This window comes from Carassius gibelio, chromosome B2, assembly GCF_023724105.1.
Source record: "Carassius gibelio isolate Cgi1373 ecotype wild population from Czech Republic chromosome B2, carGib1.2-hapl.c, whole genome shotgun sequence".
NCBI lineage: Eukaryota > Metazoa > Chordata > Actinopteri > Cypriniformes > Cyprinidae > Carassius > Carassius gibelio.
The window spans coordinates 10,443,777-10,457,708 of record NC_068397.1 but is presented as its reverse complement, the minus strand read 5'-3'; positions in this window follow the sequence as shown (position 1 = coordinate 10,457,708).

Genomic DNA, 13,932 nt, shown 5'->3' with positions numbered 1-13,932 from the left:
TAGATAAAGCTGTTTCATTCAGTATTCAGTGCAAATCTTGCCAATCTGATAGATGCTTATGCCTTATGAAGTACAATGTTTTCTGCAATGCTGTAAGACAGTTTTTAATGTGTTAGAAGTTATATGCACAAAAACTTATGTTAGGACTTCAATGATCAAGATTGTCAGTTTACAGCTTTCTGAGTCCAGTAATGGTGAAATAGTGCTTTTGTTCAAATGAAGTGAAATCTAGCCAAATCTGCTCAAAAGCTTGTCTCTCTATTAGAGAAAGCTGTTTCATTTAATATTCAGTGCAAATCTTGCCAAACTGACACATGCTTATGTCTTATGAAATAAAATGTTTTCTGCAATGCTGTAAGACAGTTTTTAATGTGTTAGAAGTTATATGCACAAAAACTCATGTTAGGACTTCAATGATCAAGATTGTCAGTTTACAGCTTTCTGAGTCCTGTAATGTTGAAATAGTGTTTCTGTTCAAATGAAGTGAAATCAAGCCCAAATCTGCTCAAAAGCTTGTCTCTCTAATAGAGAAAGCTGTTTCATTCAGTATTCAGTGCAAATCTTGCCAAACTGATAGATGCTTATGCCATATGAAATACAATGTTTTCTGCAATGCTGTAAGACAGTTTTTAATGTGTTAGAAGTTATATACACAAAAACTAATGTTAGGACTTCAATTATCAAGATTGTCAGTTTACAGCTTTCTGAGTCCAGTAATGTTGAAATAGTGTTTCTGTTCAAATGAAGTGAAATCAAGCCCAAATCTGCTCAAAAGCTTGTCTCTCTAATAGAGAAAGCTGTTTCATTCAGTATTCAGTGCAAATCTTGCCAAACTGATAGATGCTTATGCCATATGAAATACAATGTTTTCTGCAATGCTGTAAGACAGTTTTTAATGTGTTAGAAGTTATATACACAAAAACTTATGTTAGGACTTCAATGATCAAGATTGTCAGTTTACAGCTTTCTGAGTCCAGTAATGCTGAAATAGTGCTTCTGTTCAAATGAAGTGAAATCTAGCCAAATCTGCTCAAAAGCTTGTCTCTCTATTAGAGAAAGCTGTTTCATTCAGTATTCAGTGCAAATCTTGCCAAACTGATAGATGCTTATGCCTTATGAAATACAATGTTTTCTGCAATGCTGTAAGACAGTTTTTAATGTGTTAGAAGTTATATACACAAAAACTAATGTTAGGACTTCAATGATCAAGATTGTCAGTTTACAGCTTTCTGAGTCCAGTAATGTTGAAATAGTGCTTTTGTTCAAATGAAGTGAAATCAAGCCCAAATCTGCTCAAAAGCTTGTCCCTCTATTAGAGAAAGCTGTTTCATTCAATATTCAGTGCAAATCTTGCCAAACTGAAACATGCTTATGTCTTATGAAATAAAATGTTTTCTGCAATGCTGTAAGACAGTTTTTAATGTGTTAGAAGTTATATGCACAAAAACTAATGTTAGGACTTCAATGATCAAGATTGTCAGTTTACAGCTTTCTGAGTCCAGTAATGTTGAAATAGTGGTTCTGTTCAAATGAAGTGAAATCTAGCCCAAATCTGCTCAAAAGCTTGTCTCTTTATTAGAGAAAGCTGTTTCATTCAATATTCAGTGCAAATCTTGCCAAACTGAAACATGCTTATGTCTTATGAAATAAAATGTTTTCTGCAATGCTGTAAGACAGTTTTTAATGTGTTAGAAGTTATATACACAAAAACTAATGTTAGGACTTCAATTATCAAGATTGTCAGTTTACAGCTTTCTGAGTCCAGTAATGTTGAAATAGTGCTTTTGTTCAAATGAAGTGAAATCAAGCCCAAATCTGCTCAAAAGCTTGTCTCTCTAATAGAGAAAGCTGTTTCATTCAGTATTCAGTGCAAATCTTACCAAACTGATAGATGCTTATGCCACATGAAATACAATGTTTTCTGCAATGCTGTAAGACAGTTTTTAATGTGTTAGAAGTTATATGCACAAAAACTTATGTTAGGACTTCAATGATCAAGATTGTCAGTTTACAGCTTTCTGAGTCCAGTAATGGTGAAATAGTGGTTCTGTTCAAATGAAGTGAAATCTAGCCCAAATCTGCTCAAAAGCTTGTCTCTTTATTAGAGAAAGCTGTTTCATTCAATATTCAGTGCAAATCTTGCCAAACTGAAACATGCTTATGTCTTATGAAATAAAATGTTTTCTGCAATGCTGTAAGACAGTTTTTAATGTGTTAGAAGTTATATACACAAAAACTAATGTTAGGACTTCAATTATCAAGATTGTCAGTTTACAGCTTTCTGAGTCCAGTAATGTTGAAATAGTGCTTTTGTTCAAATGAAGTGAAATCAAGCCCAAATCTGCTCAAAAGCTTGTCTCTCTAATAGAGAAAGCTGTTTCATTCAGTATTCAGTGCAAATCTTACCAAACTGATAGATGCTTATGCCACATGAAATACAATGTTTTCTGCAATGCTGTAAGACAGTTTTTAATGTGTTAGAAGTTATATGCACAAAAACTTATGTTAGGACTTCAATGATCAAGATTGTCAGTTTACAGCTTTCTGAGTCCAGTAATGGTGAAATAGTGCTTTTGTTCAAATGAAGTGAAATCAAGCCCAAATCTGCTCAAAAGCTTGTCTCTCTATTAGAGAAAGCTGTTTCATTCAATATTCAGTGCAAATCTTGCCAAACTGACACATGCTTATGTCTTATGAAATAAAATGTTTTCTGCAATGCTGTAAGAAAGTTTTTAATGTGTTAGAAGTTATATGCACAAAAGCTTATGTTAGGACTTCAATGATCAAGATTGTCAGTTTACAGCTTTCTGAGTCCAGTAATGCTGAAATAGTGTTTCTGTTCAAATGAAGTGAAATTAAGCCCAAATCTGCTCAAAAGCTTGTCTCTCTATTAGAGAAAGCTGTTTCATTCAGTATTCAGTGCAAATCTTGCCAAACTGATAGATGCTTATGCCTTATGAAATACAATGTTTTCTGCAATGCTGTAAGACAGTTTTTAATGTGTTAGAAGTTATATACACAAAAACTAATGTTAGGACTTCAATGATCAAGATTGTCAGTTTACAGCTTTCTGAGTCCAGTAATGTTGAAATAGTGTTTCTGTTCAAATTAAGTGAAATCAAGCCCAAATCTGCTCAAAAGCTTGTCTCTCTATTAGATAAAGCTGTTTCATTCAGTATTCAGTGCAAATCTTGCCAAACTGATAGATGCTTATGACATATGAAATACAATGTTTTCTGCAATGCTGTAAGACAGTTTTTAATGTGTTAGAAGTTATATGCATAAAAACTTATGTTAGGACTTCAATGATCAAGATTGTCAGTTTACAGCTTTCTGAGTCCAGTAATGCTGAAATAGTGTTTCTGTTCAAATGAAGTGAAATTAAGCCCAAATCTGCTCAAAAGCTTGTCTCTCTAATAGAGAAAGCTGTTTCATTCAGTATTTAGTGCAAATCTTGCCATACTGAAACATGCTTATGCCATATGAAATACAATGTTTTCTGCAATGCTGTAAGACAGTTTTTAATGTGTTAGAAGTTATATGCACAAAAACTTATGTTAGGACTTCAATGATCAAGATTGTCAGTTTACAGCATTCAGTTTACAGCTTTCTGACTCAGACTCAGCTTTCTGAGTCCAGTAATGCTGAAATAGTGCTTCTGTTCAAATGAAGTGAAATCTAGCCCAAATCTGCTCAAAAGCTTGTCTCTCTATTAGAGAAAGCTGTTTCATTCAGTATTCAGTGCAAATCTTGCCAAACTGATAGATGCTTATGCCTTATGAAGTACAATGTTTTCTGCAATGCTGTAAGACAGTTTTTAATGTGTTAGAAGTTATATGCACAAAAACTAATGTTAGGACTTCAATGATCAAGATTGTCAGTATACAGCTTTCTGAGTCCAGTAATGTTGAAATAGTGTTTCTGTTCAAATGAAGCGAAATCTAGCCCAAATCTGCTCAAAAGCTTGTCTCTCTATTAGAGAAAGCTGTTTCATTCAGTATTCAGTGCAAATCTTGCCAAACTGATAGATGCTTATGCCATATGAAATACAATGTTTTCTGCAATGCTGTAAGACAGTTTTTAATGTGTTAGAAGTTATATGCACAAAAACTTATGTTAGGACTTCAATGATCAAGATTGTCAGTTTACAGCTTTCTGAGTCCAGTAATGCTGAAATAGTGTTTCTGTTCAAATGAAGTGATATCAAGCCCAAATCTGCTCAAAAGCTTGTCTCTCTATTAGAGAAAGCTGTTTCATTCAGTATTCAGTGCAAATCTTGCCATACTGAAACATGCTTATGCCATATGAAATACAATGTTTTCTGCAATGCTGTAAGACAGTTTTTAATGTGTTAGAAGTTATATGCACAAAAACTTATGTTAGGACTTCAATGATCAAGATTGTCAGTTTACAGCTTTCTGAGTCCAGTAATGCTGAAATAGTGCTTCTGTTCAAATGAAGTGAAATCAAGCCCAAATCTGCTCAAAAGCTTGTCCCTCTATTAGAGAAAGCTGTTTCATTCAATATTCAGTGCAAATCTTGCCAAACTGAAACATGCTTATGTCTTATGAAATAAAATGTTTTCTGCAATGCTGTAAGACAGTTTTTAATGTGTTAGAAGTTATATGCACAAAAACTAATGTTAGGACTTCAATGATCAAGATTGTCAGTTTACAGCTTTCTGAGTCCAGTAATGTTGAAATAGTGGTTCTGTTCAAATGAAGTGAAATCTAGCCCAAACCTGCTCAAAAGCTTGTCTCTTTATTAGAGAAAGCTGTTTCATTCAATATTCAGTGCAAATCTTGCCAAACTGAAACATGCTTATGTCTTATGAAATAAAATGTTTTCTGCAATGCTGTAAGACAGTTTTTAATGTGTTAGAAGTTATATACACAAAAACTAATGTTAGGACTTCAATTATCAAGATTGTCAGTTTACAGCTTTCTGAGTCCAGTAATGTTGAAATAGTGCTTTTGTTCAAATGAAGTGAAATCAAGCCCAAATCTGCTCAAAAGCTTGTCTCTCTAATAGAGAAAGCTGTTTCATTCAGTATTCAGTGCAAATCTTACCAAACTGATAGATGCTTATGCCACATGAAATACAATGTTTTCTGCAATGCTGTAAGACAGTTTTTAATGTGTTAGAAGTTATATGCACAAAAACTTATGTTAGGACTTCAATGATCAAGATTGTCAGTTTACAGCTTTCTGAGTCCAGTAATGGTGAAATAGTGGTTCTGTTCAAATGAAGTGAAATCTAGCCCAAATCTGCTCAAAAGCTTGTCTCTTTATTAGAGAAAGCTGTTTCATTCAATATTCAGTGCAAATCTTGCCAAACTGAAACATGCTTATGTCTTATGAAATAAAATGTTTTCTGCAATGCTGTAAGACAGTTTTTAATGTGTTAGAAGTTATATACACAAAAACTAATGTTAGGACTTCAATTATCAAGATTGTCAGTTTACAGCTTTCTGAGTCCAGTAATGTTGAAATAGTGCTTTTGTTCAAATGAAGTGAAATCAAGCCCAAATCTGCTCAAAAGCTTGTCTCTCTAATAGAGAAAGCTGTTTCATTCAGTATTCAGTGCAAATCTTACCAAACTGATAGATGCTTATGCCACATGAAATACAATGTTTTCTGCAATGCTGTAAGACAGTTTTTAATGTGTTAGAAGTTATATGCACAAAAACTTATGTTAGGACTTCAATGATCAAGATTGTCAGTTTACAGCTTTCTGAGTCCAGTAATGGTGAAATAGTGCTTTTGTTCAAATGAAGTGAAATCAAGCCCAAATCTGCTCAAAAGCTTGTCTCTCTATTAGAGAAAGCTGTTTCATTCAATATTCAGTGCAAATCTTGCCAAACTGACACATGCTTATGTCTTATGAAATAAAATGTTTTCTGCAATGCTGTAAGAAAGTTTTTAATGTGTTAGAAGTTATATGCACAAAAGCTTATGTTAGGACTTCAATGATCAAGATTGTCAGTTTACAGCTTTCTGAGTCCAGTAATGCTGAAATAGTGTTTCTGTTCAAATGAAGTGAAATTAAGCCCAAATCTGCTCAAAAGCTTGTCTCTCTATTAGAGAAAGCTGTTTCATTCAGTATTCAGTGCAAATCTTGCCAAACTGATAGATGCTTATGCCTTATGAAATACAATGTTTTCTGCAATGCTGTAAGACAGTTTTTAATGTGTTAGAAGTTATATACACAAAAACTAATGTTAGGACTTCAATGATCAAGATTGTCAGTTTACAGCTTTCTGAGTCCAGTAATGTTGAAATAGTGTTTCTGTTCAAATTAAGTGAAATCAAGCCCAAATCTGCTCAAAAGCTTGTCTCTCTATTAGATAAAGCTGTTTCATTCAGTATTCAGTGCAAATCTTGCCAAACTGATAGATGCTTATGACATATGAAATACAATGTTTTCTGCAATGCTGTAAGACAGTTTTTAATGTGTTAGAAGTTATATGCATAAAAACTTATGTTAGGACTTCAATGATCAAGATTGTCAGTTTACAGCTTTCTGAGTCCAGTAATGCTGAAATAGTGTTTCTGTTCAAATGAAGTGAAATTAAGCCCAAATCTGCTCAAAAGCTTGTCTCTCTAATAGAGAAAGCTGTTTCATTCAGTATTTAGTGCAAATCTTGCCATACTGAAACATGCTTATGCCATATGAAATACAATGTTTTCTGCAATGCTGTAAGACAGTTTTTAATGTGTTAGAAGTTATATGCACAAAAACTTATGTTAGGACTTCAATGATCAAGATTGTCAGTTTACAGCATTCAGTTTACAGCTTTCTGACTCAGACTCAGCTTTCTGAGTCCAGTAATGCTGAAATAGTGCTTCTGTTCAAATGAAGTGAAATCTAGCCCAAATCTGCTCAAAAGCTTGTCTCTCTATTAGAGAAAGCTGTTTCATTCAGTATTCAGTGCAAATCTTGCCAAACTGATAGATGCTTATGCCTTATGAAGTACAATGTTTTCTGCAATGCTGTAAGACAGTTTTTAATGTGTTAGAAGTTATATGCACAAAAACTAATGTTAGGACTTCAATGATCAAGATTGTCAGTATACAGCTTTCTGAGTCCAGTAATGTTGAAATAGTGTTTCTGTTCAAATGAAGCGAAATCTAGCCCAAATCTGCTCAAAAGCTTGTCTCTCTATTAGAGAAAGCTGTTTCATTCAGTATTCAGTGCAAATCTTGCCAAACTGATAGATGCTTATGCCATATGAAATACAATGTTTTCTGCAATGCTGTAAGACAGTTTTTAATGTGTTAGAAGTTATATGCACAAAAACTTATGTTAGGACTTCAATGATCAAGATTGTCAGTTTACAGCTTTCTGAGTCCAGTAATGCTGAAATAGTGTTTCTGTTCAAATGAAGTGATATCAAGCCCAAATCTGCTCAAAAGCTTGTCTCTCTATTAGAGAAAGCTGTTTCATTCAGTATTCAGTGCAAATCTTGCCATACTGAAACATGCTTATGCCATATGAAATACAATGTTTTCTGCAATGCTGTAAGACAGTTTTTAATGTGTTAGAAGTTATATGCACAAAAACTTATGTTAGGACTTCAATGATCAAGATTGTCAGTTTACAGCTTTCTGAGTCCAGTAATGCTGAAATAGTGCTTCTGTTCAAATGAAGTGAAATCTAGCCAAATCTGCTCAAAAGCTTGTCTCTCTATTAGAGAAAGCTGTTTCATTCAGTATTCAGTGCAAATCTTGCCAATCTGATAGATGCTTATGCCATATGAAATACAATGTTTTCTGCAATGCTGTAAGACAGTTTTTAATGTGTTAGAAGTTATATACACAAAAACTAATGTTAGGACTTCAATGATCAAGATTGTCAGTATACAGCTTTCTGAGTCCAGTAATGTTGAAATAGTGTTTCTGTTCAAATGAAGTGAAATCTAGCCCAAATCTACTCAAAAGCTTGTCTCTCTATTAGAGAAAGCTGTTTCATTCAGTATTCAGTGCAAATCTTGCCAAACTGATAGATGCTTATGCCATATGAAATACAATGTTTTCTGCAATGCTGTAAGACAGTTTTTAATGTGTTAGAAGTTATATGCACAAAAACTTATGTTAGGACTTCAATGATCAAGATTGTCAGTTTACAGCTTTCTGAGTCCAGTAATGCTGAAATAGTGGTCTGTTCAAATGAAGTGAAATCAAGCCCCAATCTGCTCAAATGCTTGTCTCTCTAATAGAGAAAGCTGTTTCATTCAGTATTCAGTGCAAATCTTGCCATACTGAAACATGCTTATGCCATATGAAATACAATGTTTTCTGCAATGCTGTAAGACAGTTTTTAATGTGTTAGAAGTTATATGCACAAAAACTTATGTTAGGACTTCAATGATCAAGATTGTCAGTTTACAGCTTTCTGAGTCCAGTAATGCTGAAATAGTGCTTCTGTTCAAATGAAGTGAAATCTAGCCAAATCTGCTCAAAAGCTTGTCTCTCTATTAGAGAAAGCTGTTTCATTCAGTATTCAGTGCAAATCTTGCCAATCTGATAGATGCTTATGCCTTATGAAGTACAATGTTTTCTGCAATGCTGTAAGACAGTTTTTAATGTGTTAGAAGTTATATGCACAAAAACTCATGTTAGGACTTCAATGATCAAGATTGTCAGTTTACAGCTTTCTGAGTCCTGTAATGTTCAAATAGTGTTTCTGTTCAAATGAAGTGAAATCAAGCCCAAATCTGCTCAAAAGCTTGTCTCTCTAATAGAGAAAGCTGTTTCATTCAGTATTCAGTGCAAATCTTGCCAAACTGATAGATGCTTATGCCATATGAAATACAATGTTCCTCTTCGGGAACTCGAGCTGCGTCGATCGCATTTGGGGAACGCCTTTGGCAAGAACAACTCTGAATATCGTGTGCAATCAGTTCAATGGAAGAGCGTGACGTCACGGACGGGGTGACGTAGCGACCAGGAAGCTATAAAGGCACGTGCCACGCAGCTGGCTTCAGCTTCGCGTCTTTCAGCAAGCGCTCTGTGTGTGCATGTTCTTAAGTCTGTCTTGTAAGTCTTATTTACTGTTGTCTGTCCAGTATCATTAGACTACGATGCCTGAGTCTAAAGCTAAGACGAGACATTTGAAGGGCGAAACCAAATCGCGCTATAAACTGTGTGTTCCTCCATGCCAGCGCTACATCACGGCTGGGGACACACATGATTTATGCGTGGTTTGCCTGGGATCGGAGCACGCTGAGTCGGCTCTCGAGGGAGCCGACTGCCCGCATTGTGAACGATTGCCAATGCGGGCGCTTCGATCCCGGAGGGCTCTCTTCGAGGAGGGAGCCTTCGCCAGCGTTCCCCGCGGCTCTGGCCCTGCTTCTGCTGAGGCAGAGCGGCTGCTGCACTCGTGGGGTTCGCAGGTAGATCTGGCAGAGGGAATGGAGACGGGCACGTCCTTATCTCCTTCCTCATCTGCTAGATCTGGCGCCCAAACCCTGGGATCGGAAGCACGCTCGTCGGTTTCTTCCGCCCAGGGCGAGGGGTCGACACTCCACCTCTCTTCGTCTGATGAGGTGGATGTGGAGACAGTTGGCAGGGATTCGCCACCCCTTTCGCCCCAGTATGAGGAGCTGCTGGAGGTGGTTACTCGCGCAGTCGAGAAGTTAAAAATAGACTGGCCCCCACAAAAATCACATGAACCGCAGAGAAGTAAATTAGATGAGCGGTATCTCAGGCCCAGACAACCACCTCCAGCCCGGAGCCTTCCCTTTTTTCCCGACCTCCATGATGAGATAGCGAGGTCGTGGAAACACCCATATTCCACCCGTCTTTTCGGCCCTGATTCGCAGTATTATGGGAATGTGACAGGGCTCGATGAGCGTGGTTACAGAGCGATGCCACGGTTTGAACAGACGCTTGCGGGCTATCTGTCACCCGGTTCGGCGTCGTCTCTGAAGGCTCCGGCCTTGCCTACTAAAGCATTAAGAACGACATCAGGGTTAGTGGGCAAGGGCTATGTGGCAGCAGGTCAGGCAGGGGCGTGCCTTCACACCATGGCCGTCCTTCAAGCATATCAGGCCGACCTGTTGAGAGATGTAGACGAGGGAGAGGGGATCAAGTCCGACGATATTGCAGAGCTTAGACGGACCGCTGATCTCTCCCTCCGCGCCACCAAAGAGACCGCTCGCGCAATTGGGCGGTCTATGGCAGCCTTGGTGGCCGCGGAGAGGCATTTATGGCTGAACCTGTCCCAAATTAAAGACCGTGACAGGTTCTGCCTCCTGGACGCCCCGCTCCAAGCCTCGGGCCTGTTCGGCGACACAGTCAATACTGTCGTCGACAGGTTCCAGGAGGCCCGTAAACAGGCGGCGGCGTTCCAGAGTTTCCTCCCTCGTCGCTCTTGTGGGTTATCTGGACGGGAGATACCCACGCCACTAGCAGGCTCCTCATACCGCGAGGCTCAAAAGCAGAGCGTCGCCACTCGTGCTCCCCCACGCCGGGACCGAGGGTCTAAGTCGGGGGCTCCTAGATTAAAATCAGACCTTCGTACTATTATCGAAGCTAGGAAGTCATCGACAAAGAGGTCCTGACGCCATGCTACCAGTGACCTCGAGGGTAGCCCCTACGGGGTCAGAGCGGTTCCCACCTCAGTATACGGTGCCCGCCTCTCCCCGTTACCCTCCGGAGGCCGGTCTGCCAACCCTGCCAGTGTTTCAGGGCGCAGCGGTCCCCCGCGAGCGTCCCTCCCAGTTATTTCCGCCCGTGAGCGTAGCAGAGCTGGGAAGCTCGCCTCCCCTTCGGGGGCCTCTTACACCAGAGATCAGTCTCGAGAGACTGATTCCCTTAGTACATTTTCGAGCAGCGTGGAAACTTCTGCCAAATGTTTCTCAATGGGTCCTGCACACAGTAGAAAGAGGCTACGCTATTCAATTCGGCCGTCCACCGCCGAAATTCAATGGGGTTACACCGACAGTCGTCGGCCCCCAGCAGGCTCTGGTTATGGAACAAGAAGTGAATACCCTATTAAGGAAGGAGGCCATCGAGGTGGTCCCTCCTCTAGACAGGGAATCCGGGTTCTACAGCCGGTATTTCATAGTTCCAAAGAAGGATGGGGGGTTGCGTCCGATCTTAGACCTACGTCAGTTAAACCTCTCAGTTATGTCACTGAAGTTCAAAATGCTTACTGTCAAACAGGTTGTAGCTCAAATCAGATCCGAGGACTGGTTTGTCACGATAGATCTCAAAGACGCATACTTCCACATATCCATCCTTCCACAACACAGGAAGTTTCTGAGGTTCGCTTTCGGGGGCAAAGCTTATCAATATCGAGTACTTCCATTCGGCCTTGCACTCTCACCCCGCACATTCACGAAGTGTGTAGATGCGGCTCTGGTACCCCTCCGTATGCAGGGCATCCGCATTCTAAATTATATCGACGATTGGTTGATCTTAGCTCAATCAGAGCAGATGGCGGTTCGACATCGAGATGTCGTTCTCGCACACATGGGGGAGCTGGGTTTGAGACTGAATGCCAAGAAGAGTGTACTTTCTCCAGTTCAGAGAACCACCTATCTAGGCGTAGTATGGGATTCGACCACGATGCAGGCACGTATGTCTCCTGCTCGGATCGAGTCGATCCTCACATCAGTCAAGAGAGTCAGAGAAGGCCAGTCACTCACTGTGAAGCAGTTTCAGAGACTGTTAGGGCTCATGGCAGCTGCGTCCAACGTGATACCTTTTGGTCTCCTGCACATGAGGCCCCTTCAGTGGTGGCTCAAGACCAAGGGGTTTTCCCCGAGGGGAAATCCTTTCCGAACTATTCAGGTCACGCGGAGATGCCTTCGTGCCTTAGACATATGGAAGAAACCTTGGTTCTTGAATCAGGGCCCGGTGCTGGGAGCTCTTGGTCGCCGTGTAACGCTAGCGACAGATGCGTCCCTCACCGGTTGGGGTGCGGTCATGAGTGGCCACCCTGCCCGCGGTCTGTGGAGCGGTCGTCATCTGACATGGCACATCAATTGTCTAGAAATGCTAGCAGTGTATCAAGCTTTAAAATATTTCCTCCCAGACCTGAGAGGCTGTCATGTGTTAGTGCGCACCGACAACACAGCGGTAGTCTCTTATATCAATCACCAGGGGGGTCTGCGTTCACGCCCCTTGTACAAGCTGGTGTACCAGATCCTCCTGTGGTCCCAGGGCAAACTCCTCTCGTTAAGAGCAGTGTATATTCCTGGGCGATTGAATGTGGGAGCAGACATGCTGTCGAGACAGGGGCCAAGGCCCGGGGAATGGATGCTCCATCCCGAGGTGGTGAAGCAGATATGGCAGATATTTGGCAAAGCTCAGGTGGACCTCTTCGCGACTCGAGAGACATCGCAATGTCCCCTCTGGTTCTCTCTAGTTCACCCAGCTCCACTGGGACTAGATGCCATGGCACAGACTTGGCCGAGGCTTCGTCTGTATGCCTTTCCCCCCATCGCTCTGCTCCCGGGAGTTCTGGCGAGAGTACGCCGGGACGGGGTCCGTCTGTTGTTAGTAGCCCCGTTCTGGCCTGGCCGAGTATGGTTCGCAGATCTGATTTCTCTCCTCGACGGCTCTCCATGGCAGATTCCGATCAGGACAGATCTACTCTCTCAGGCGCAGGGCAAAATAATTCACCCTCGCCCGGAGTTGTGGAAGCTGTGGGTGTGGCCCCTGAGGGGGCACATCTGTTAGCAGCTGGTCTCTCAAACGAGGTTGTTGAGACCCTACTCCAATCCAGAGCTCCCTCTACGAGGAAACTGTACGCCCTGAAGTGGAAACTCTTCACTTCATGGTGCAGAGATCGCCACCTTGACCCTGTTAACTGCCCAGTTGGTACAGTTCTGGAGTTTTTACAAGCTAGGCTCTCTGCGGGGTTGACCCACTCCACCTTAAAGGTGTACGTGTCGGCCATAGCTGCTTACCACGTCCCTTTCAGTGACCAGTCACTGGGTAGACACCCCCTAGTTACACGTTTTCTCCGAGGTGCACTGAGGCTGAGACCTCCAGTACGGTCCCGTATTCCCCCATGGGATCTAGTTGTGGTGTTAGAGGCTCTCTGCAAAGCTCCATTCGAGCCAATTCAAGAAATATCAGACAGACATCTGACACTTAAGACTGCCCTATTATTGGCTATTACTTCTCTAAAGAGAGTTGGAGATCTCCAGGCCCTCTCGGTGGCCCCTAATTATCTAGACTTTGCCCCTGGTATGGCCAAAGCATTTCTTTACCCTCGAGCGGGTTATATTCCTAAAGTTCCCTCTGTCACACCACAACCTGTCGTACTGCAGGCCTTCTGTCCTCCTCCCTTTCGGGAGCCAGACCAGGTGAAGCTAAATTGTATGTGTCCAGTGCGAGCACTCGACGCATACATCCACAGAGCTGCCCTGTGGAGAAAATCCGACCAATTGCTTGTATGCTACGGTCCTACTAACAGGGGTTCTCCTGCCTCTAAGCAGACCCTTAGCCGTTGGATAGTCGAGGCTATCAACGAGTCATATGAGTCCTCTGGTCTTCCCCTTCCTTTGGGAGCCAAGGCTCACTCTACGCGGAGTATGGCTGCCTCTAAGGCCTTCCTGGCAGGTGTGTCCCTCTTGGACATCTGCAACGCTGCGGGGTGGTCCACGCCCTCTACATTTGCCAGATTTTACAATCTCGATATGCGAGCCGCTCCTGGCTCTTCTGTCCTCTCGTCCTAAGCTGTGCTCTACGGATACACACTAGGCAGGGGTTTGGTAGTCTGGCAGCGTTGGCACATCGTTCCCCAAATGCGATCGACGCAGCTCGAGTTCCCGAAGAGGAACGTCCCTAGGTTACGTATGTAACCCTAGTTCCTCGAGGGAACGAGACGCTGCGTCGCCGAGCCATACTCCCGGCACCCCTGCCTGCGCTTGCTTCCCTACTCGAAGCTGAAGCCAGCTGCGTGGCACGTGCCTTT